A 23,715-nucleotide genomic window follows, 5' to 3' on the forward strand; every position below is an offset into this window, starting at 1 on the left:
TGACACGTGGAATTGTGATATAGTAGTCATCACTGAGACGTGATTGGGGGAGAGACAGGATTGGCAGCTCAACATTCCAGGATATAGAATTTTCAGGCAAGACAAGGGGGTGGGGGGTGTAAAACAGGAGGAGGCATTACATTATTAGTTAAGGAGACAGTTACTGTTGTAAGGAGAGGGAGCATCGAATGAAGCTTTGTGGGTAGAGCTTAAGAGTCAAAATTAGTCAACCACTTTGTTAGGTGTTTATTCTAGATCCCAGTTAGTCAGCGGGAAATTGAGGAGCAAAGATGTGCACAATTTGCGAATGTGTGCAAAGACAATAACTATAGGGTAATTTTATTAGGTGATTTGAACTTTCCAAACATTAATTGGGATGGAGCTAGTGTTAAGGGCTTGGATGGAATGGATATCTTTATATGTACACAGGAAAATATTTCAGTCAATGCGTAAAGGGTCCAACAATATACGGCGCAGTGCTGGACCTAATTCTGGGGAATGAAGCTACACTAGTGGCTGAGCTGGCGGTGGGGGAACATTTTAGTGAAAGCAAACACAACATGGTACCGTTTAAGTTTGTTATGGACAAAGAAATAGACAAGTTGCAAATAAATGTTTTGTATTGGGGAGAGTGCATTTTAATAAAACCAGGAAGGATCTGTCCAAGGTAGGCTGGGAACAGCTACGTGTGGTGAAATCTACAAAGGAACATTGTGGGCGTTCAAAAATGAAATGGGGAGGGTACAGGCTCAACATGTTCCTCTAGGGTAATAGGAAGGATTAACAAGCCCACAGAACCATGGATGACCAGCGATATTCAGGTTACGATGAGAAGGAAAAGAAAAGCTTTTAGCAGGCAAAAGGGAATCAAATCAGCGGAGGGAGACATTATTGGAGTACAGACAGTGCAGGTTGGACCTTAAGAAAGCAATTAGGAGAGCAAAGAGGGGATATGGGAAAGTTCTGGCTGGTAAAAGTAGGAAAATCGCAAGATATTCTATAAGTATATCATTGGGAAAATGATAACCAGGGAAAGAGTAGGCTGCATAAGGGACTAAGGGGGCAATCTAGGGTAGGAGCCAGGTGACATCACTAGAGTGTTGAACTACACATCCGTCTTCACAGAAGAGAATGATGGTGAAGGAATTGAGTTCTGTGAGAGAGACTGCGAGGTTCTTAAGCAAATTTGTATCGGGAGTAATGAGGTATTGTACATGTTGGCAGGCTTAAAAGTGAACAAAACTCCAGGTCCGGTTTATTTGTGTCACAGGTTGCTGAGTGAGGCAGGGGAGGAGATCACAGGGGTTGCGACCCAAATTTTTTATTCCTCTCTGACCACGGGGGAAGATGCCAAATGACTGGAGAACAGCAAAAGTGTTTCCGCTATTTAAGAAGGGTTGTAGAGATAAGCCAGGGAACTAAAGGCCAGTGAGTCTCATGTCAGTGGTAAGGAAACTATTGGAGAAAATTATGAAGGAGAGAAAATATCTCCACTTGGAGAGGCAAGGTTTGATCAGGGATAGTCAGCATGGCTTTGTCGGAGGGAGGTCATGCCTAACAAATTTGATTGAATTTTTTGTGTAGGCGACTAGGTGTATACATGTGGGTAATGCAGTTGAAGTAGTTTATATGGATTTCAGCAAAGCCTTTGAAAAGGTCCCACATGGGAGACTTTTAAAGGAGGCAAAGGCACATGATATACAGTAGAATTTGATAAGGTGGATTAGGTAGGTAGGTCAGGTGTTTCTCAAGTGTCGGTGCAGACTCGATGGGCCAGAGGGGGTCTTAGCACTCTCCGATTCTGTGAATAGGCAATGGGTTTCTAAGTGGGAATTATGTCTTTCAAAGCGTCTTGTGTATAAAAGCTTCCCAACACCGATTGGGCTGTAATTGCCAGTTTCACCTTACTTGCTTTTTCGGGGAATTTGCAGTCCTTCCGTCACCTGGTAGCAACACCAGAATTGTATTGTGAGTATTTCAACCCATATATCCCTCGATAGCCTAGGAAACATTCAGCCCATGAGCATTCATACAAGATTTTGCGCCATATCAGTAGGCCATTCTGTCCATCAGTCCACAATGGCTCCTTTGGGAGCAAGCCTGTCACTTCCCATTTCTTACACGATCCCTGCAGTCCTGTAAGTTTATTTCCTTCAAGTGACGATCCGATTTCCTTTTGAAATCATTGATTGTTTCCGTTTCCATCACCCTCGTTTGCATCGAGTTCCAGGTCATTATTACTCTCTGGCTAAGTGAAGTGCTTTTTGCACTTGCCCCACACCGCCGCACCCGACCCACCACCTTGCCCCCTCGTCCACCGTTTGCCCAAAAGATCTGATATGTTTTGCTTACACCTTGTACCATCAACCAATGTCACAACTGTATGCACCGCTACTAAATCTCCCTTCAATCTCCGTTGGTCCAAGGTGAACAACGTAAGTTTTTCCAAGCCAAAGTATTAGCTAAAAGACCCCGTCACTGAATCAATTCTGCTGCAACCCCACCTCATTGTCTCAAGCGACTTCGCATTTTTGTCTAAAGTGCAGTTGCCAGAACTGGAGGCAATGCTGTATTTGTGGACTCAATAAATATTTTTAAATGTGCTACATAGCTACAAAGTATTTTTTGCTCAACGCCTCTCTTTATGAAGCATAGGGTCCCACAAGCTGTGCTAACTATCCTCTCGACATACCTTGCCATCTGCAGAAATCGTTGCACCTGAACTCCAGGTACCACTCTCCCTGCTCCCCCATTAGAAATGTTCCATTAGGACCATAATTTCTCCCTTATCCCTTCCACCAAAATTCATCATCTCACACTGCTCTTTATTAAATTCCATCTAACAGTTATCTACCCTTTCTGCTGGCCTATATCTGTCCTGTTACAGGCTATTCATATCCTCCTAAAAGTATGTCATTCTTCCAAGTTTGGTATCATTAGCAAATTATGTATTTCTTTCCCTGTATTCCAATATCCAAGTCGTAACAAATCGCAACAAATCATTGGTCTTGACACTGACATGATCTATATCTAGATTTTTAAGGTGTATGTGCTAAAACGAACTAAAGTTTCTTTTTATTTATTTTTTTCCCCTTACTATCTGCTCATGGGCATTGCTTGCAAGACCAGTAATTACTGAACATCCTGATTCGCTTTTTTCAAGGTGGCTTTCAGCCGCTCTACTCTTTTTGATGTAGGTGCATCGGCAGAACTGTTAGGGAAGGGTTTCCAGGATTTTGGCCAAGTGATGGTAAAAGAACCCGAGTACATTTATTCTGAGCAATGGGGAAGAAGCTGTTTGCCTCTTCATGTGAGTGTGTGTGTGTGTATGTGTGTGTGTGCGTGCGTGCACAAACAGTACATACAGGTGCAATTTACCACATGGTTGTGTAGCTGCCAATGTTGCAGATGTGCTGGAATAGCTTGGCTAGGGGCATGGCATAGTCTTGTGCAAATGTCTTCAACATTACAAGTTGATGATATCAGGGCCAAATTTATTTGCTTCGTTGGTCATTATTCTCAGCTCACATTCTCTCTTTGCTACTCGTGTTTCCTTTTCAGATCTTCCTTGCAATGTTTGTATTCAGCTTAGTTCTCCACTTCCGTATGAACCTTATCATTACCACAAACATCTTTTTAACGTTTAATTTTAATCTTTATATCTTAAGTCGAGTGAGCTCTAGTAATAGATGTCTTATCATTCCACTCCTTGGGGATCTGTTGTATATGTATAAGAACTAGCAATTTTGTTGAGGCCTCTCTTTGCTGTGTACTTATTTTATTCGTTGATGGGATGTGGGTGGCACTGGATGGGCCAGCATTTATTGCCCATCCCTAATTGAGAGGCTGGAGGACAGCTAATGATGGCAGGTTTCCTTGCCTAAAGGACATTAGTGAACCGACAATCGATTAATGGTCATCAGACTTTTGATTTCAGATTTTTATTGAATTCAAATTCCAAAATCTGCCATGGTGGAATTCCAACCTGGGTACTGGATTGCCAGTATAATGCCAATAAAACTATGCTGCCACCACTGCCCCAATACTAATTTGCCTTTCTTTAATATTTGTGTAGAGGTGGGACAGATTTCTTTTCAGATCACTGCAGCAAGCCCTCGTCCGGTTAAGTGCATGAATGCTTGATTATGCCTTGTCCTTCTCTGTAACTTCTAATTCTGAGGATGCAAGGTTCACTGTTCCCAAAATGCACTGCCAGGGATTCATGCTGCGGAGCATAACTCCATTCCTCCGATCCTTGATCCATTAATGCTTCTTTCCTCGCTGGACTGCTAACACACCGAACGGGATGATTCTCCAGGACACATTCCTGAAATTGAATCTCTTCTTTACCCTTTACACTCTAACTATACCAGTCTGAATTAAGATAATAGTTAGACCGCTCCCACCAATCACCACTACACTCTAGCTCCTGCACTTTTATTCTAGCTAGCTGCAATCTTGCTACTCTATCTCCTTTCCACTATTTGGTGGCCTATATGATTTATCGCAGGAGGGCCCCTATTTTGCTACTTAGTTTAAAATAATTAGACATTATCTTTGTTTTGCCAACTAAATTACCCTTCCCTTGTGATGCAATCGTTGATATGATCGACATATCCACCCGAAACTCCTTTTTACTTCTATATTATATTTTCCTGACTACGTTGTAGACTGAATATTAAGTTCCAGGTCTCGCCTCTTTCAAACAGGCCTCTGATATAGCAGCTCTATAATCGCTCGATATGGATAGTTGAACTTATCGGTTACTCACCTTATTATGCAAGTTCAGTGAATTTATTTATATTCACTATAAATGTTACTATTTAGCTGTATGCTTGAAATCTTTCGAATTCCTCCTACTTCTGAAACATTCAACATTCTGTTGGCATCCAGCAGATGGCGCTGGTGAGAAGTGACTGAGGCATTCTGGGAGAAGTCCCCGTAGCCACCGCGAATCAGGAGGGAATCGAGGAAAAGGACTCGCACTCAACAGGAGGAAGAGCATCCAACAGAGGGCGCTGCTGAGAAGTGACTTAAGCATTCTTGGAGAAGTCACCGCTGCCACCGCGACTCAGGAGGGAATCGAGGAGGACCCACTGTAAAAGAATGGAATAGCCCCAAACATTACATTGCTGTAGTATTTCCATCCCTCCCTCCTCCTCAAACCAAAAAAGAGAGGAAGAGGCTGTGCTTTCAGGAGTGTACCAGACCTGCTAGGATTTTAAAACAAAAGCAGCTGATTGGTGAGTAAATCCTGGTGGCAGACTCGGAGGGAGGAGCACCAGAGTGGTGAGTATAAATCTCGCTTACCTCGGGGATTCGCGGCCTTGTCTACAGGGAGCAGACTTGGAGGGAGGAGCACCGGAATGGTGAGTATAAAGCTAGCTCACCTTGGAGATTTGCGGCATTCTCTCCAGTGTTATTTGAAAAAAAACACTGCAAAACTAAATAATAAAAGCACTATCTAAGTCGAGATGGCTGGGCAGGTGATGTGCTGTAGCTGTATGATATGGGAACTGGCAGATCCCATTGCGAGCCGCAGTGACCACATCTGCAGCAGGTGTTGGTTGATAGAGGAACTCTGGCTCAGACTTGATGAGCTGGAGTCCGAGCTCCGGATGCTGTGGCACATCTGGGAGGGGGAGAGTTACATGGATGCATTGTTTCAGGAGGCAGTCACACACGGTAGATTAAATACCTCAAGTTCAGTCAGTGGTCAGGGTCAGCAGGGTGTGACTGCACGTAAGGCAGGTAGAGGGCTCCTGTGTTCAGAAACAGATGAGCTTCAGATCTTGACCTTGTCCAACAAGTACGAGGTATTTGCTCTGTGTGGATGAGGAACAGGGCTGTAGGGAGGATGAGCCAGCTGACCATGGTACCGTGGCACAGGAGGCCATTCAAGAGGGGGGAGAAAAAAGACAAGTGGTAGTTGTAGGGGTTCTCTAATTAGGGCAATTGATAGAATCCTTTGTAAGGAGGATCGAGAGTCCCGCATGGTATATTGACTGCCTGGTGCCAGGGTGATGGATATCCCTGACCGGCTTGGAAGGATATTGGAGAGTGGTGGGGGGGAGGATCCAGTTGTTGTGATCCACGTCGGGACAGATAACATTGGTAAGACAAGGAAAGAGGACCTGTTTGGGGATTATCAGGAACTAGGACCTAAATTAAAGAATAGGTCCTCAAGGGTTTTAATCTCCGGATTACTCACTGAACAATGTGTAAATTGGCATAGGAGCGCGAGAATAAGGGAAGTAAACACGTGGCTAAATGAGTGGTGCAGGAAAGGGGGGTTCCATTTTGTGGGGCACTGGCATCACTATTGGAACAGCAGGGATCTGTACCATTGGGACTGTTTCCACCTGAACCGATTGGGGACCAAAGTTCTAGCAAAAATGGTAAATAGGGTGGTCAACAGCACGTTAAACAAGAAAGTGTGGGGAGGGAAGGGTTAAACTTCAAGCAGTATGACTCTTGGGAAACAAAGCAGCAGATTAACGGGTGTGATGGTGGATTCAAGTTCATGCAAAATTTTGAAAAAACTGAAAAGAAAGGAGAGCCCAGGAGAGGCTATTAATGTCTCCAGAACACAAAATAAGACAGAGTGTTTGGAAAGGGGTAGGAATCTAACTTCAAGCACATCAGAAAAAAGGACGACAATGAGGAAGGGGACAGGAAATACTGGACTGAAGGTGTTGTATCTGAATGCACACAGCATACGAAATAAGGAAAATGAGCTTGTGGCGCAGATTGAAATTGGCAGGTATGATGTGCTGGGCATCACGGAGACACGGCTGCAAGGGGATCAGGACTGGGAGCTAAATATCCAAGGATATACATCCTATCGAAAAGATAGACAGGTTGGCAGAGGGGGTGAGGTTGCATTGTTAGTAAGAGATGAAATTAAATCGATAGCAAGATGATGTAGAATCTGTGTGGGTAGAGTTGAGGAACCGCAAAGATATAAATAAAACATAATGGGAGTTATGTACAGGCCTCCGAACATCAGTTAGGATGCGGGGCACAAGATACACCAGGGGAGAGAAAAGGCGTGTAAGAAAGGCAAGGTTACAGTGATCATGGGGAATTTCAATATGCAGGTGAACTGGGAAAATCAGGCTGGTAGTGGATCCCAAGAAAAGGAATTTGTGGAATGTCTACGAGATGGCATTTTTGAGCAGATTGTGGTGGAGCCCACTAGGGAACAGGCAATTCTCGATTTAGTGATGTGTAATGAGGCAGATTTGATAAGGAAGCTTAAGCTGCAGGAACCCTTAGGAAGAAGTGACCATAATATGACAGAATTTACCCGGCAATTTGAGAAGAAAAAGCTGGAATCAGATATAATGGCATTACAGTTGAATAAAGGCAACTACAGAGGCATGAGGGAAGAGTTGGCCAGAATTGACTGGGAGATGAGCCTAGCAGGAAAGACAGTGGAAAAGCAATGGCAGGAGTTTCTGGGAGTAATTTGGGAGTCACAGCAAAAATTCATCCCTAGGAAGAAGAAGCATACTAAAGGGAGGTTGAGGCAACCATGGCTCACAAGGGAAGTAAGGGACAGCATAAAAGCTAAAGAGAAAGCATAAAATGTGGCGAAGAGCAGTGGGAAACCAGGGGATTGTGAAGCCTACAAAGACCAACAGAGGACAACTAAAAAAGAAATTAGGAGGGAGAAGATTAAATATGAGGGTAAACTAGCCAGTAATGTAAAATATGATTGCAAGAGTTTTTTTTTAGATATCTTAACGGTAAGAGAGAGGCAAAACTGGACATTGGGTCGGTGGAAAATGACGCTGGAGAAGAAGTAGTGAGGAACAAAGAAATGGCGGAGGAACTGAATAGTTACTTTGCGCCAGACTTCATGGTGGAAGAAACGAGTAACATCCCCAAAGTTCAGAGGAGTCGGGGGGCAGAGGGGAGTATGGTGGCCATCAACCAAGGAGAAGTTGTGAAGAAAACTGTAAGGTCTGAAGGTGGATAAATCGACTGGACCAGAGGGAGTACACCCCAGAGTTCTTGAGATAGCTGAAGAGATAGCGGAGGCGTTAATGGTGATCTTTCAGGAATTACTTGAGTCAGGGAGGGTCCCAGAGGACTGGGAAATCGCTAATGTAACCCTCCTGTTTAAGAAGAGTGTGAGGCAAAATGCCGAAAATTACAGGCCGATTATCCTGAACTCGGTCATTGGTAACATTTTAGAGTACATTATTAAGGATGTGATTTCATAATACTTGGAAGTGCATGGCAACATTGGGCAAAGTCAGCATGGTTTCATCAAGGGGAGGTCATGCCTGACAAATCGGTTAGAATCATTTGAGGAGGTAATGAGTAGGTTAAACAAAGGAGAGCCAGTGGATGTCATCTACATTGACTTCCAGGAGGCTTTTGACAAGGTGCCAGAGAGGCGGTAGCTCAGAAATATAGGAGCCCATGGCTTTAAAGGCAAGGTACTAGCATAGATAGAAGATTGGCTGCCTGGCAGGAGGCAGAGAGTGATGATAAGGGGCTTCTTCTCAGGATGGCGGCTGGTGACTAGTGGAGTTCGCAGGGGTCAGTGTTGGGACCACAACTATTCAGTTTATGCATTAATGATCTAGACGAAGGAACTGAGGGCATCGTGGCGAAGTTTGCAGATGATGCAGAGATTAGTAGAGGGACACGTAGTGTTGAGGTGGGGGGGAGGTTGCAGAAGCATTTGGGCAGGTTAGGAGAATGGGCAAAGAAGTGTCAGATAGAATACAACGTGACGAAGTGTGAGGTCATGCACTTTGGTAGGAAGAATAGAGGCATAGACTATTTTCTAAATGGGGAGAGAATTCAGAAATCTTGAGTGCAAACGGACTTGGGAGTTCTAGTCCAGGATTCTCTTGAGGTTAACTTGCAGGTTGGGTCGGTAGTTAGGAAGGCAAATGCAATGTTCGCATTTATTTCGAGAGCACTAGAATATAAAGGTAGTGATGTGCTGCTGCGGCTTTATAAGGCTCTGGTCAGACCACATTTAGAATATTGTGAGCAATTTTGGGCCCCGTATCTCAGGAAGGATGTTCTTGCCCTGAAGAGGGTCCAGAGGAGGTTCACGAGAACGATCCCAGGAATGAAAGGCTTAACATATGAGGAAAGTTTGAGGACTCTGGGTCTATAGTCGATGGAATATAGAAGGATGAGGGGGGATCTGATTGAAACTTACAGAATATTGAAAAGCATGGATAGCTTGGATGTGGGGACGATATTTCCAATAGTAGGAGAGCATAGAAACCGAGCGCAGTGCCTCGGAGTAAAGGGAACACCTTTTAGAACAGATATGAGGAGAAACATCTTTAGCCAGAGAGTGGTGAATCTATGGAATTCATTGCCACACAAGGTTGTGGAGGACAGGACATTGAGTGTATTTAAGTCTGAGTTAGATAGATTCTTGACTGGTAAGGGGATCAAAGGTTACGGGGAGAAGGCGGGAGAATGTGACAGAGAAGCTTATCAGCCATGATTGAATGGTGGAGCAGACTCGATGGGCCGAATGGGCTAATTTCTGCTCCTATGTCTTATGGTCTTATGGTCTTATACTAAAACTGTCATTCTCCTCTCCCGAGCAAAGGTGCATCTCCTTTCCCCTCTCTAAAGTTTAATCCTATTACCCACTCATCTGGTCAATTAGTTTATAGTCTTCCCGTCCAGCCAGACATGAATCGCACAACTGCTCAGGCCTTACCAGCCAATTTAAATACACCCCTCCTGCTACAGATATGGACGCAGCGCCCCGACGCCATGATGCAACATTTGTCCAACAGCGTGTTAACCTGTTTTATCTCATTCTTGTTTATGCTCCTAAGTGCGCGGAACTAGGAATCATTTAGAGAATGCTACCTTTGAGCTCCTGTATTTTTAATTTTCTTCCTAGCTCCTGAAACTTTAACTTTAAGACGTCTACCATTTCCTTTCTTATGTCATTTTGTGTCAGATGGTTCACTTCTTCTGATTATTCTGCATCCAAAACCCTAAACCACAGCTTCAGAGGAAGCCTGCACTGCCTGCATCTTCCTACAATCCCGAAGAAACACGCACACAGATCCTTCTAACTTTCTAGAGCTGCTGGGTGAGCACTTCTTGAAACATGCCGGCCCAAATGACAAAGACTGCGTGGCACTGACTTAATCCGCTCTTCAAACTCAAAACCCTGAGTTTTCGTTCGAGCAGGCGGAGGCACACCCCGGATTTATGGTAATCCAGGCCAGGCGAGAATCCTGGAGATAGCACAATATGCAAGAATCGCAGTCAATGTATCTCAGCTGTCAAGTTATCTTGCTTAATATGGCCTTTAATTATAAACGTCTACAAAGACACTTAGGTATATTAAAATTGTGTTTTACTCTTGATAATTTTTTCTTCAAAGCTGCAGTTATAAACCCAGCTGTGAGCCTGGAAATTCCCGTTTGCTTATGAGTCGTGTTGCCGACCTTTACCCAATTAGCTGAACTGTTTGTGTCACTGTTGCCACGAGCAACTGCTTATCTGAATATTTTTGTTTGAATGCTGACGCACAATCGAACACTGAGATCTTTCTGAAGCGATGCCTGCAGTAGCAATACAAGGTCGAGTGAGCAGACGCTGGCTGCAGAGCAGTGGGCTGAGTTTCCGTGAAAGTGTTATCTCATTTATGTCTAGGCTTTCACTAACGGCGCAACTAAAAAAATAAGAATTTACTATCTATTAAAAAAACCGCAAAAAGTCAAATTTCACAAGAAAAAAGTTGAAAGCCAGAAATAGTGTCTAATTCTGTCTAATACCGGTATCAAATAATGACCCTGTTCATACAAAAGAGCCCATGTGTATATCGAGCCGTTAAGGTCGAAAGAAGAGCCAAAGGCTCCTCAGACCACTCTCTGAAAAAATGGCAGCATGCGCAGTACAGAGGTTTTGGTCGGATTATTTGACATAGCTGCTAGAATGGGTCTGCTGCAGGTGGTGAGGGGACCAACAATAAGGAAAACCTATTTGGCCTCTTTCTCACCAATCTATCTGACGCAGAACGCTCTGCACATGACAGTGTAGGTAGAAGTGACCACCGCACAGCCCTTGTTGACACGGGGTCCCTACTGCACATTGTTGATACGTTGCATCCTCTTGTGTGGCACTACACGTTGTTCAGTGGCAAAGATTTGGAACAGATCTAGAACTCAACACTGAGCATCCATGAGGCGCCGTGTGTCATACGCAGCAGCAGAATTGTACAGGAACATAGGGACGGGGGTAGGGAATTCAGGACTGCTCCAACACTCAAGTAGATCATGTCTGAACACCTACTTCAATGTCACTTTCCCGAATTATACCCATATTCCTGACGTCATTATTCTCCAGAAATCTAGGGCTTTCTCTCTTGAACGTGATGAATGATTGTGCTTCCACGTTCCCTAGGATAGAGAATTGCAAAGATTCACTACCCTCTGAGTGAAGAAATTGCTCCTCATCTCAAATGGCCTGCCCTTTATTCTGAGATTCTGTCCCTGGTTTTGGACTCACGGGCCAGGAGAACCATTATATCTACATCCACACTGCCATGCCCCGGTAAGAATTTTGTAAGTTTCGATGAGGGCACACATCATTCTTAAAAACTCTAGGGAATATAGACACAGTCTACTCAATGTCTCCTCATAAGACAATCTTGGTATCCTAGGGGTTAATCTGATGAGCTTCCATTGCACTCCATCTATGCCAGCTATATCCTTCCTTAGATAAGGGGGCAAAACTGTACACAATACTCCAGGATGGGCTTCACAAAGTTTCAATAGAACAGCAACAATACATGTTTGCTCTTGTACTCAAATCTCCTTGCGATGAAGCCCAACATATAATTTGGCATTTTAATTGCTTGCTGCACCTGTATGCTAACTTTTAGAGACTCATGTACTAGGACAGCAGTTACCTTTGAACACGTGCACTCCCAACCTCTCACGATTTAATAAGTATTCTGCCTTTCTGGTTTTCTTTGCTATGAAAATGAATAACGTCCACCTTATTTACATTATAATTCATCTACCATATTCAATACTATTCACTTAGCAAGTCGAAGTCCTCTTGAAGCCTCCTTGCTTCCTCCTCAAAGCTTGCATTCCCTCCTAGTTTAGTGTCACCACATGGTTTATCGAACCCCACTCTGTAACCAGTATAACCCCCAATCAAACATTACCATGAAGCCGATGAATCAACTAACGTTCAATGAAGAGGGCAGGAGGACCAGCACCAGGCATGCCTAAAATGAGCTATCAAACTAGTAAAGCTACAACACAGGATGATCTGCATGCCTAACAGGGGAGGAAACGCGTGGTGGACCAACCAAAGAGCACACCATTCAGGATCTAGTGATAAGCAATAATACAGGATACATTAATGACTTCAGCTGCTTCATCAACGATCTTCGTACGATCATCAGTTCAGAACTGGGGATTTTTACGGATGATTGCACAATGTTCAGCGCTATTCATGACCCCTCAGGCACTGAAGTAGTCTTTGTTCAAATGTAGAAAGGCCTAGGCAACATCCAGGCTTGGACTGATAAGTGCATGTACCATTCACGTCACACAAGTGCCAGGCAATGAGCCATCTACAACAAGATAGAATCGAACCATCGCATCTAGACATTCAGTGACATGGCCATCACTGAATGATACACTATCAACATCCTAGGGGGTTACCATTGACCGGAAACTGAACTGAACTAGCCACATAAATACTGTGGCAACGAGAATGTCAGAGGCTAGGGATCCCACGGCGAGTAGCCCACATGCTGACTCCACAAAACCTGTCCACCATCTGCAAGGCAGCTAGATATGACGCTGGAGAAGTAGTAGATGAGAACAAAGAAATGGCGGAGGAACTGAATAGGTACTTTGTGTCAGTCTTCACACGAGTGACATCCCCAAAGTCCAGGAGAGTCGGGGTGGTGGGGTGGGGGGGGTGGGGGGGGGGGGGGGGGCGGGGGGAGAGAGGTGAGTATGGTGGCCATTGCCAAGGAGAAGGTGCAAGGAAAACTGAAAGGTCTGAAGGTGGATAAATCACCTGCACCAGATGGATTATACACAAGAGTTTTGAAAGAGATAGCTGAAGAAGTAGCGGAGGCGTTAGTGGTGATCTTTCAGGAATCACTGGAGTCAGGGAGTGTCCCAGAGGACTGGAAAATCGCTAATGTACACCCCCCCCCACCCCCCCCCCCCCCCCACCCGTTTAATAAGGGAGTGAGGGAAAAGATGGGAAATTACAGGCCGATCAGCCTGACCTCAGTCGTTGGTAACGTTTTAGAGTCCATTATTAAGAATGAAATTTCAGAATACTTGGAAGTGCATGGTAAAATATGGCAAAGTCAGCATGGTTTTATCAAGGGGGGTCATGCCTGACAAATCTGTTAAAATTCTTTGAGGAGGTAACGAGTAGGTTAGACAAAGGAGAGCCAATGGATGTTACCTACTTGGACTTCCAGAAGGCCTTTGATAAGGCTGCTCAGTAAGATAAGAGCCCATGGTGTTAGAAGCAAGGTACTAGCAAGGATAGAAGATTGGCTGCCTGGCTGGAGGCAGAGAGTGGGGATAAGGGGGACCTTCTCAGGATGGCGGCCGGTGAGTAGTGGAGTTCGCAGGGGTCAGTTTTGGGACCACAACTTTCACTTTTTACATTAAATTTCTAGATGAAGGAACTGAGGGAATCGTGGCTAAGTTTGCAGATGATACAAAGATAGCTGGAGGGACAGGTAGTATGGACGAGGCAGGGAGGCTGCAGAAGGATTTGGACAGGTTAGGAAAATGGGCTAAGAAGTGGCAGTTAGAATACAACGTGGGGAGGTGTGAGGTCATGCACTTTGGCAGGAAGAATAGAGGCATAGACTATTTTCTAAATAGGGAGAGAATTCAGAAATCTGGAGTGCAGAGGGTCTTGGGAGTCCTTGTCCAGGATAATCCTAAGGTTAACTTGCAGGTTGAGTCGGTAGTTAGGAAGGCAAATGCAATGTTGGCATTTATTTAGAGAGGACTAGAATATAAAAGCAGTCATGTGCTGCTGAGGCTTTATCAGACTCTGGTCAGACCACATTTAGAATATTGTGAGCAATTTTGGGCCCCGTATCTCTGGAAGGATGTGCTGGCCCTGGAGAAGTTTCAGAGGAGATTCAGGAGAATGATCCCAGGAATGAAAGGCTTAACATAAGATGAACGTTTGAGGACTCTGGGTTTATACTCGATTGAGTTTAGAAGAATGAGGCGGGATCTGATTGAAACTTACAGAATACTGAAAGGCCTGGATAGAGTCGACGTTGGGAAGATGTTTCCATTAGTAGGAGAGACTAGGACCCGAGGGCACAGACTCAGAGTAAAGGGAAGCCCTTTTAGAACAGAGATGAGGAGAAACATCTTTAGCCAGAGAGTGGATAATGTATGGAATTCATTGCCACAGAAGGCTGTGGAGGACAGGTAATTGAGTGTAATTAAGACCGAGAGAGATAGTTTCTTGATTGCTAAGGGGATCAAAGGTTACAGGGAGAAGGCGGGAGAATGGGGTTGAGAAACTTATCAGCCATGATTGAATGGCGGGGCAGACTCGATTGGCCGAACAGCCTAATTTCTGCTCCTATGTCTTATGGGCTTATAGGGAATGAAGTATCACACGGTCCATTGCAAAGCTCCTCTTCATGTTCCCAATTTCTATTACTTCTCTGCAGTTCTTCAGCTTTCAACTCTTTTTTTAAACATGTTTTTGGCCTGGCGTTGCATTGCTCTCAATTAGCATTTTTAGCGAAGAAATATTTAGTCATAATTTGTTTCTCAAATCAATAATATCCTCGAATTTTGAACGGGGCGTATCATTATTTTATTAAGTATAAATCACCAAATTTATACATTTCCGTTACATCCTCCTCAAAGCAAAACTGTTTATCTGATATAAGTACATATATGTTTAAATACAGCTTGATTAAAATAATTTGCTTCACATTCCTTATGAATAATTTTTGGCTACCAGCTCAACTCAACAAATTCTGTTTCCCACATCTCCTTTAGTTTCTTATCTCAGCTACGCTTGCGTAGATCTGCCATTCCACAAACTGAAATTTTAATTACAAGTTTGTTGTTCCTTCAATGTAGCTCTGTATCAACCATTGACTTGCATCTGTGCAAAATGCAATTGAAAAAGTTGATGTAAAGGCGGATGTTATCCTCATTGAAAGGTTCTTTTTCTTGACATGTCGGAAATTCAATAAAGCTCTCAGATGTGTTGGAAATGTATTGATTTAAGGAATGAATTATTAACAAGAATCCCCCCTTTATCAGAATTCAGATCTATTAACTGATTGACAAGCCAAAGTGTTAAGTATCTACAATGTGTAAATAAAGATGGATAGATTACTCTGCAGTGTGCAGCTGAAAATCACACGATATGCTCAGTAAAAAGGGCCACACCCAATTTATCGAGTCATTCATCAATCTATTTTATAACTCTCTGCTTTTATTATGACACAACCATGTATGTCGTCCCAGTGTCCATGAATCACCAGCCTCATCACTTTGATCCAAATTAGTATCTAATGACCGCAAATAAATTGATAGTCAAATGTAATTCATCGAGGCAGAGAAGCGCAATAGCAAAGACAGGAAATCTTGCAGTTCTGTATGAATAAGCATTTCCAAAGCAAATGACCCAGGTGTGGAAATTGTAATGTCCAAGATAATACCAAAATAAAGTCAAATCCCAACTAAATCTATTAGGGATTTCAATTAGGGGACTGACACTAAAGAATATTCTAATCTACCATTCAATTCACAGCAAAGTTTCACTGTTTCATTTCAACAAATTGTCATTCCTCACGATTGCTAAATGGGCTGAATTCAATTTTCGATTTTCACTATTACAACTTGTTTCAACTCAATGTAAAAAGCGTAATTAACACGTGCAGGAGAGTGTGAAACCAACTCCTGGTGAGCAACTTAAGTGGTGGTAGTCCTCATTGCTCCAATTCAAATGATTGAACATCATCATATTCTCTTCTGGATTCAGCATCACATGATGAAAATGAACCTAAAAGGACAACAGAAATATTAAGCTGATTATACTCAAGGTAGGCACCAAAATAATGAGAGCAATTTTCAGTGAAATTCTTTAAGAATCTATCGCATTGCTGTTATGATACTTCGACAGACACCAGGTCATGGGGGGAGGTACCGCTAGCGAATAATAACGTTTTTTGCAAAGTGGATAAGTTGTGATATTCATGATGTTTCCCAAGTGAATAATGCCACAAGATTCCAGAGGTTTGGAACAAACAAAAATAAACCTTACTACAAGTTCAGAAAGAAAAAATAATTTACAATACCAAGCTAATACTTGAACTTTCAGGGTAACTATAAGGTACATGCGAATTGACAGGCAAAATATGCTCGAACACACTGCATGACAAAATAAATGACAGATGTGGCCAAAACTGATTCCATGGATTTCCCAACACTCCACCCAGATATACACCACGTTGTCAGCCAACCAATCTCACTGAAAGTTCGTCTTTCTCATGAGGGCTTCCAATCACCACATTTGAAGATTGTACCTTTGTCTTATCTCCAAATACCTTTCCCAGTCGGCTGGCCCTACTCACATGCTTTCAGTCTCGCCTTCCGAGAATCCTTTCCCCTAGATCTCCGAGTACACTCAAGATACACTTCAAAGCACAACATCGGATCTTCAGCCCTGCCAAGATCAATAGCACTGCTCCAAAGGGGTGCCTTTCCCCAACTGCACACAGCACAGATTCACCAACTTGTGCCTGCCTTTGTAGATCTTCCGGGCTTCGCTCGAGCCCACTTCACTTAAAGCCTGCTAACTGCAGGCTTCTCTTTAAATTGGAGCCGATTTCTCCGCAACCCGCTTTTTATCTTAACGGGACCTATTTTTGTCCCCTCAGTTTTATCCCTTGCCTTGGACTTCCTTTGCGGACCTCGTCCTGTCCCTGTCCCTGGTTTGGGACGTCTATCTGCCTCCCTCCTGCGTCCCGAACACTGGAACATTCACTCAACAATGGCGCTTCGTTCTCGGACACCTGACCTGCCCTTGCGGGCCTTCTTACTTCCCTCTGCCGAGGCACGCATGGCTTCGTAAACAGCGCGTAAAATAAGCAAATTGTACATGCCCGGCCAGTTTCCAGCCAGCGCATGTGCGAAAGGCCCACGGGAATCATTGGGAATCGGAATTTCCGCCATCCAAACTGAGCAATCTAAGTACAGGTTTCATCATAACATTCAATCCATGTCATCATTCTTAATATCCATTCATCTATCGCTCACTAGACAAAGGGTTGAAATTACTTCAACTGAAAGCCCTATTCCCTATTTAATGTTGACCCCACTAAAACGCATGAAAAACTTCAGTTTGAAGATTCTTTATAACTGACCATGGGTTTCATTTTTGAGAAAATGGAAGGTGTAGGGAATGTTCTGTGATTATGCAAAATTCGCGATCTTTATATTTCAGAGTGCCGCTCTGTTACCGATGACTGCTGCTTAATGGCTTGCTCTGTAAAGGACATGCAAAGGGCGCTTCTTAGCTTATCCTTAACCATCACCAAGATGGAGACGCCTCACCAGCCTTCAATGGTCCAGTTGGGCATCCCCAGCTCCATCTACATAGATGGGGTGACTCTGGAGTATGCGCACTGCTTCCCTTATCTCGGCAGCCACCTCCCTCAAGGGACTTGTATCGTTGAGGATGTCCAATATCGAAACAACTGTGCCAGCGCCACCTTCTTCAAGCTGCGCCAACATGTCGTTGACAAGAAGGACCTTTGGAAGTCAACAGAGATTCTAGTTTATATGGCAGTTGTGTTGACCATCCTCCTCGACTGCAGCAAATCATGCACTGTCTACCGATGCCACATTAAGGTCCTCCAGTGCTACCATCAGCGTTGCTTTGGTCGAATACTTGATCAAATGGGCTAACTGAGCGCCCTCTATGAAGCTGAGTCTACGAGCATTGAAGTCCTGCTCTTGCGGAACCAAATCCGATGGCTGGGCAATTGCGTCCGAGTGCCCGAAAACCACGTCCATCAGCAGGTTCTCTTCTCTCAGCTCTTCATTGGCCAATGATCAAAGGGCGAGCAAAGGAAAATGTATAAGGATGTGCTCAAGGTCGCCCTAAAGCACGGAGGCATTAACACCACTGGCTGGGAGGAGAATGCTGCTGATCGCTCGGCATGGCACCACCTGATCCATCAAGGTGCAAGTCACTTCGAAGCACAGCTACAGGACAGTGAGTTGGAATGGCGGAGGCAGAGGAAGGAGAAGGAAAGCAACCTGGGTCTGCGATTTCCGCTCCCCAGTGCAACAACGTGCCCCCACTTTGGAAGAAGTTGTGGATCCAGAATTGTGCTCCTCAGCCTTCTGAAGTCAAACAAAGCCTGACAGACGCCATCCTCGATTCTGATGGACAGCCGACGACGACCGATCCTGCACTTTCTATAAATTGCAGTTGTAAAGCTTTAATCTGTATTGTGTACAGGTGCAGGACTTCTTTATGAAGCCAACCTTTATGTGTCCCCTGTTACTTCTATCAGCCGATCATAAGTGTATTCGGAGTTTGGTCAAAATATATGGACACAGTTTTGTAGCTCTATTCTTTATTCTTTGGTAAACATCTAGATGCTGTTCACAAATCCTTTTAGCTACACGAACTATTAAGTAACGATTCTTTAGTCCAGGAGTTGCCAATTACCTAGAAGTGAATTTAGAGGCCTCTCATCACAGTGCATACAGGGGTGGGTTATCATTTTTTCTGCTGACGGCTTATGGTCACAAGTAAAGATTGCAACAACCCTCAAATGATGAAGTCGGTGTGCGTCAGTTGGAAGGTGCCGCTGAGAATTAACATAGACGTTTTGCATGGAGTTCGTGATAATGAAATGACTCCTCACTAAAACCAGTCTATTGATAGATTATTGTATGTTTTTAAAATATTTAAGCCCGTCAACGAGGGTGTTGGTTTATTTTATCAGCTTCTGCATCGCGCGAGGTGGGGAAGAGACGGCATGTGGCAGGGTCTCAGATTGGCCTACCTTGCATATTTACATCTTCACATTCATGTAAATCGCTGCCTGTATAATAATCCAACTTGTCCAGTGAACTGTTGGAGTGGAAATCTATAAATGAAACACATAGCAATCTTAAAATGAAAATTTCATTTCAATTAAAAGTTTCAGTTTAAACGAAGAGTAAAATAATTACCTGGGCCTGTACCAAGCTCCTGAATGTCAACGTCTTCATAAACAGGGTCAGTTAATCCAGCGTTAAAATATTGTCTGTTTCGGTTTCCTGTAATAACAAGAACACAGAAACATAGAAACAGAAAATAGGAGCGGGACTAGGTCATTCGGCCCTTCGATCCTGCTCTACGATTCAATCTGATCATGGTTGATCCTCTATTTCAACCCCATACTCCTGCCCTCTCCCCTGTCCCTTAATGTCTTCGAGTCCAAAAATCTATGGATTTCCTTCTTCAGTATATTCACTGACTTGGCCCCCAGAGCCCGCTGTGGTAGATAATTCCACAGGTTCACCGCCCTCTGAGTAAAGAAGTTTCTCCTCATCTCAGTCGTAAATGGCATACCCTGTATCAGGGGATTCTAGATACGGAAGGTTTTAGATGAGCAACCGTCAAAAGTTGCATATTTATATCTCATTCCCACTTTCCTGCTTCCATATCTCCTTCTTGCTTTCTAGAAGCTACCCATTATCATAATTCCCATAGAACTTTTTAATTTCCATTCTCCCGCCCACCCCACCCCCAAAGCCCCCCACACCCCCCGCCCTGAAGATCACTGCACACTCATATATATACTTTGGCTGCAAGAGTAGCTCTGAGGCTAGGAATCGTGCGAAGGGTAATTCGCCAACTGACCTACCAAAACCTGTCCCCCATCTACAAGGCACAAGTCAGGAGCGTGATGTAATACTCCCCACTTGTCTGGATGAGTGCAGCACCTAAAACACTCAAGGGGCTTGACACCATCTAGGACAAAGCAGCCCACTTGATTGGCACCACATCCACAAACATTTACTCTCCCAACCAACGGCGCAATGTAGCAGCAGTGTGCACCATCTACAAGATGCACACAGGAATTCACCAAGACTCCTTAGACTGCACATTCCAAACCCACGAGGACTACCATCTAGAAGGAAAAGGGAAGCAGATAGATGAGAACGCCAACACTTGGAAGTTCCGCTCCAAAACACTCACCATCCTGACTTGTCAATGTATCGCTGTTCCTTCACTATCGCCAGGTCAAAATCCTGGAACTTCCTTCCCAATAGCACTGTGAGTATACCTACACCCCTTGGGCTGCATCGATTCAAGTAGGCATCTCACCTCCACCTTCTCAAGGGCCACTCGGAATGGGCATAAATGCTGGCTCAGCTAGCGAAGCCCACCTCCCGCGAATAAATAAAAAAAATTCTATATTCCTAATCTTGCCGAATATGGCGAGTGACACGGCCTGAGCACATTGAGAGCGAAGGATCAGCTCCTGGCTCGATATTGCTGCTGGATCTATGGCTCAAACAGGTGACGGGCCTATGATTCCTTTCAGTATACTCCTTGCTTTGGGGCTCGAGGTTCTCTGGCTTTTTTGTTTCGCGAGGCCAAGACTGAATCGGCTGCCCGTGTAACCACTTTGACTCCTCACCATCACAACTCCACCCTCACCAGCCCTGGACCCGCCCGTTCGCAAGAGGATACTGGTGCGTCCACCATTGATAACTTCTTGTATTTTTATAATAGCCTTGGTAATCAGGTGCATTTGTTTCAGGGGGCGCATTGGTCGCACTTCCAGGAAGTCACGGCGGATGCGCCATTAAAGAACAAATGAATCGATGACTTTTTTTCGGTGCAGCTCCAGATTTCGCCTAGATTCAAATGTTCTGGAAATTCCAAGACAAGCTTTTGAGTGGGGGCATAATATTGGGGATCTTCTTCCACTTCCGTTGCAACGGCTTGGAATGTAACATGTCTCCCACGGTAAGAAGAAATAATTCATTCCTTTAATCTTGCAGAGAATCGGAGCTCTCTCTGAATGCCAGTATCAGTGATTTTCGGAAGCTGGAGTTAGATTGATTTGACTTATTCTCCAACAAAGCAGACCTGTGCAACATTATGCATTCACAGTTACATATTTCTCAGTATATTGGGCTTTCTGCAAATTCTTAGCCGATTCCAAAAACACTAAGTGCTCATGAGAAAATGATAAAATCATAGGAAGCTAAGAAGGAGGTGGCTTGCTCCCTTGTCTGTGTCGCCCGAAGACCAGCTATAAAGCCGAATCCCACTTCCCACCTCTGGGTCCAAAGGTGGTAGGTTATCACATTTGAAATGCATATATAAATACTTTTTAAATGCCCCTACAACAGGTTCAGAACCACCCAACCCGAAGCCCCACTGCTCTATGCAAGAAAAGCCTTTGCATCAAATTCACTCTACTCCATCTACTAATATATATTTTTTTTATTTTATGCCCTTGACTATTGACATCCTAGATAAACAACCTCCGCTCCTCATTAACATATATACGTCAACCTGATCTCCTTTAAGCCTCCTCTATTCCAAAATAAACAACCCCACCCTATTCAATCTCCTCTACAAACTAAAATTCTCCAGTCCCGGAAAATGCACATATGTCACCTTGTATCTGAGTGCGATCACATCCCTCCTGTAATAAGGGTCGCCAAAACTATAGATGATCTGGAAGAACTACAGAACTTTAAGATGAGCAGGAATAGGGCTCGCCATTTATGGTCCAAAACTCATAATTCTTCATTAACCAACCTTTCTGGAAGTTTCTGCGCAATTCTGCCGCAAAAGCAATTGATACAGCAACGAAAACGGTAGCAAAAATGCAAGGGATCATGAAAACGGAGAGTGTCTGCAGTTTGAAAGGCGCTGTGTGCTGTCGATGGCCTGTAAGCAAAAGCATTACATATTAACACTGTCAAAATCTGCCCCTCGCATTTCATTCACTCGCGGATACAGCCTCTTGGTCGAAATGTTAAATTGTTAAACTGTTAAAATGTTAAACTGGGCAATAAACACATTACCTGACAGGAGCTCTGTTATTTGCTTCACGGTATTATTAACTTAAGTAACAATATTTTCAGCTCAGCTAAGAAATGCAGTCTGAATCTTGCACTCTCTACCTTGTCACAGTCTTCGATCGCAAACTGGCAATAACCATTAATTTCATTGGCTGTATGGAAATGTTTCAGTTGTGGACAAACATTGGACCGTGGCACAAATGGGAACATAATGTAAAATATCAGTGCCAATAATATGACGAAAGGCAAGTATATACAACTTTAATGACGAAACCAATTTAGTTGCCAAATCACAAATTGCAGATGGGGTCAGATAGTTGGAAATCGTCATTGACAGATTAACTGAATGATCAGAGCTGTGGAAAATGAAGCTCGATACATTGTATTCATTCACAGAATATGTGCATCGCTGGCTTGGCCAGCATTTATTGCCCATTGCTAATTGCTCCGGGGCCTCGCTATTTACAACCTATATTAATGACTGGGATGAAGACATAAAGAGAAATGTATCTAAGATTTCTGATAATACCAAGATGGGCGGGAAAGTAAGCTCTGGGCAAGACAGAGAGGCTGCAAAGAGATAAAGGGTATCCACAGGTTAGAAGAATGGGCTACAAGATTGCAGATGGAATATAATGTAGGGAAGTGTGAAGTTATTCACTTTGGTCGTAAGAATATCGAAGCATAATATGTTTCAAAAGGTGAGAAAATTATAAGTGTGGAATTTCATATAGACTTGGGTGTGCTCATACAACAAACATAGAAAGCGAGCATGCAGTAGCAGCAAGCAATTAGGAACTCAGAAGTAATGATTGACTTTATTGCAAGGGAATGAAGTATAATAACAAGAAAGTCTTGCTATAGTTGGACAGGATGTTGTTGAGATCAAATCTGCAATACGGTGTGCAGTTTTTGTTTCCACATTTAAGAAAGGATAAACTTGCATTGGCGCGGTGCAGTGAAGTTCCACTAAATTGGTCCCTCAAATGAAGGGTTTGTCCTATGCTGAGAGTCTGAGTAACTTGGGCTGATATTTTCTGGCATTTAAAAAAAATAGGAGGTTGTTTCATTCACCCCATCGAAATTCTGAAGGGGTTTGACAGGATGTACCCTGAAAGATTGGTTCTGCATCGGGGAATCAAAAACACAGGGGCACGGTCTCAGGATAAGGGGCCGATCATTTTGGGCTGAAATGAGAATACATTCCTTCACTGAAAGGTTCCAAATCTTTAGAATTTTCCACCCCAGGGGGTTGTGGATGCTCCGTCGTCGAATATATTTAAGGCTAGGATAGATACATTTCGGATCTCTCATGGAATTAAGGAATATGGGAAACAGTGAGCAATGGAGTTCAAGCCATGATCAGCCAGGATCGTAGTGAATGGTGGAACAGGCTCAATGGGTGGTGTGGTCTTTTCCTGATCCAATTGTGTTAATTTGAGAAAATACTGGTGAGGTGCCTTCTTGAAGCGCTGCAGTGCATATGTTGCAGGCACGCCCACAGTGCTGTTAGGAAATTAGTTCCAGGATTTTTTCGCAGCGAAAGTGAAGGAACAGCGAGATTGCTCTATGTCAGGAATTTATGAGGCTTGGAAAGCAAGTTGCAAGTGGTTGT

The 23,715-nt window shown here is 43.8% G+C and overlaps 1 protein-coding gene across 1 annotated transcript in view; it reads right to left on the reverse strand.

The window, feature by feature from the left end:
• Positions 1 to 23,715, reverse strand: part of LOC144694114 (scavenger receptor cysteine-rich type 1 protein M130-like) — a 248,092-nt gene that overhangs the window by 140,139 nt on the left and 84,238 nt on the right. The window lies entirely within an intron of this gene.

This window comes from Cetorhinus maximus, chromosome 19, assembly GCF_964194155.1.
Source record: "Cetorhinus maximus chromosome 19, sCetMax3.hap1.1, whole genome shotgun sequence".
NCBI lineage: Eukaryota > Metazoa > Chordata > Chondrichthyes > Lamniformes > Cetorhinidae > Cetorhinus > Cetorhinus maximus.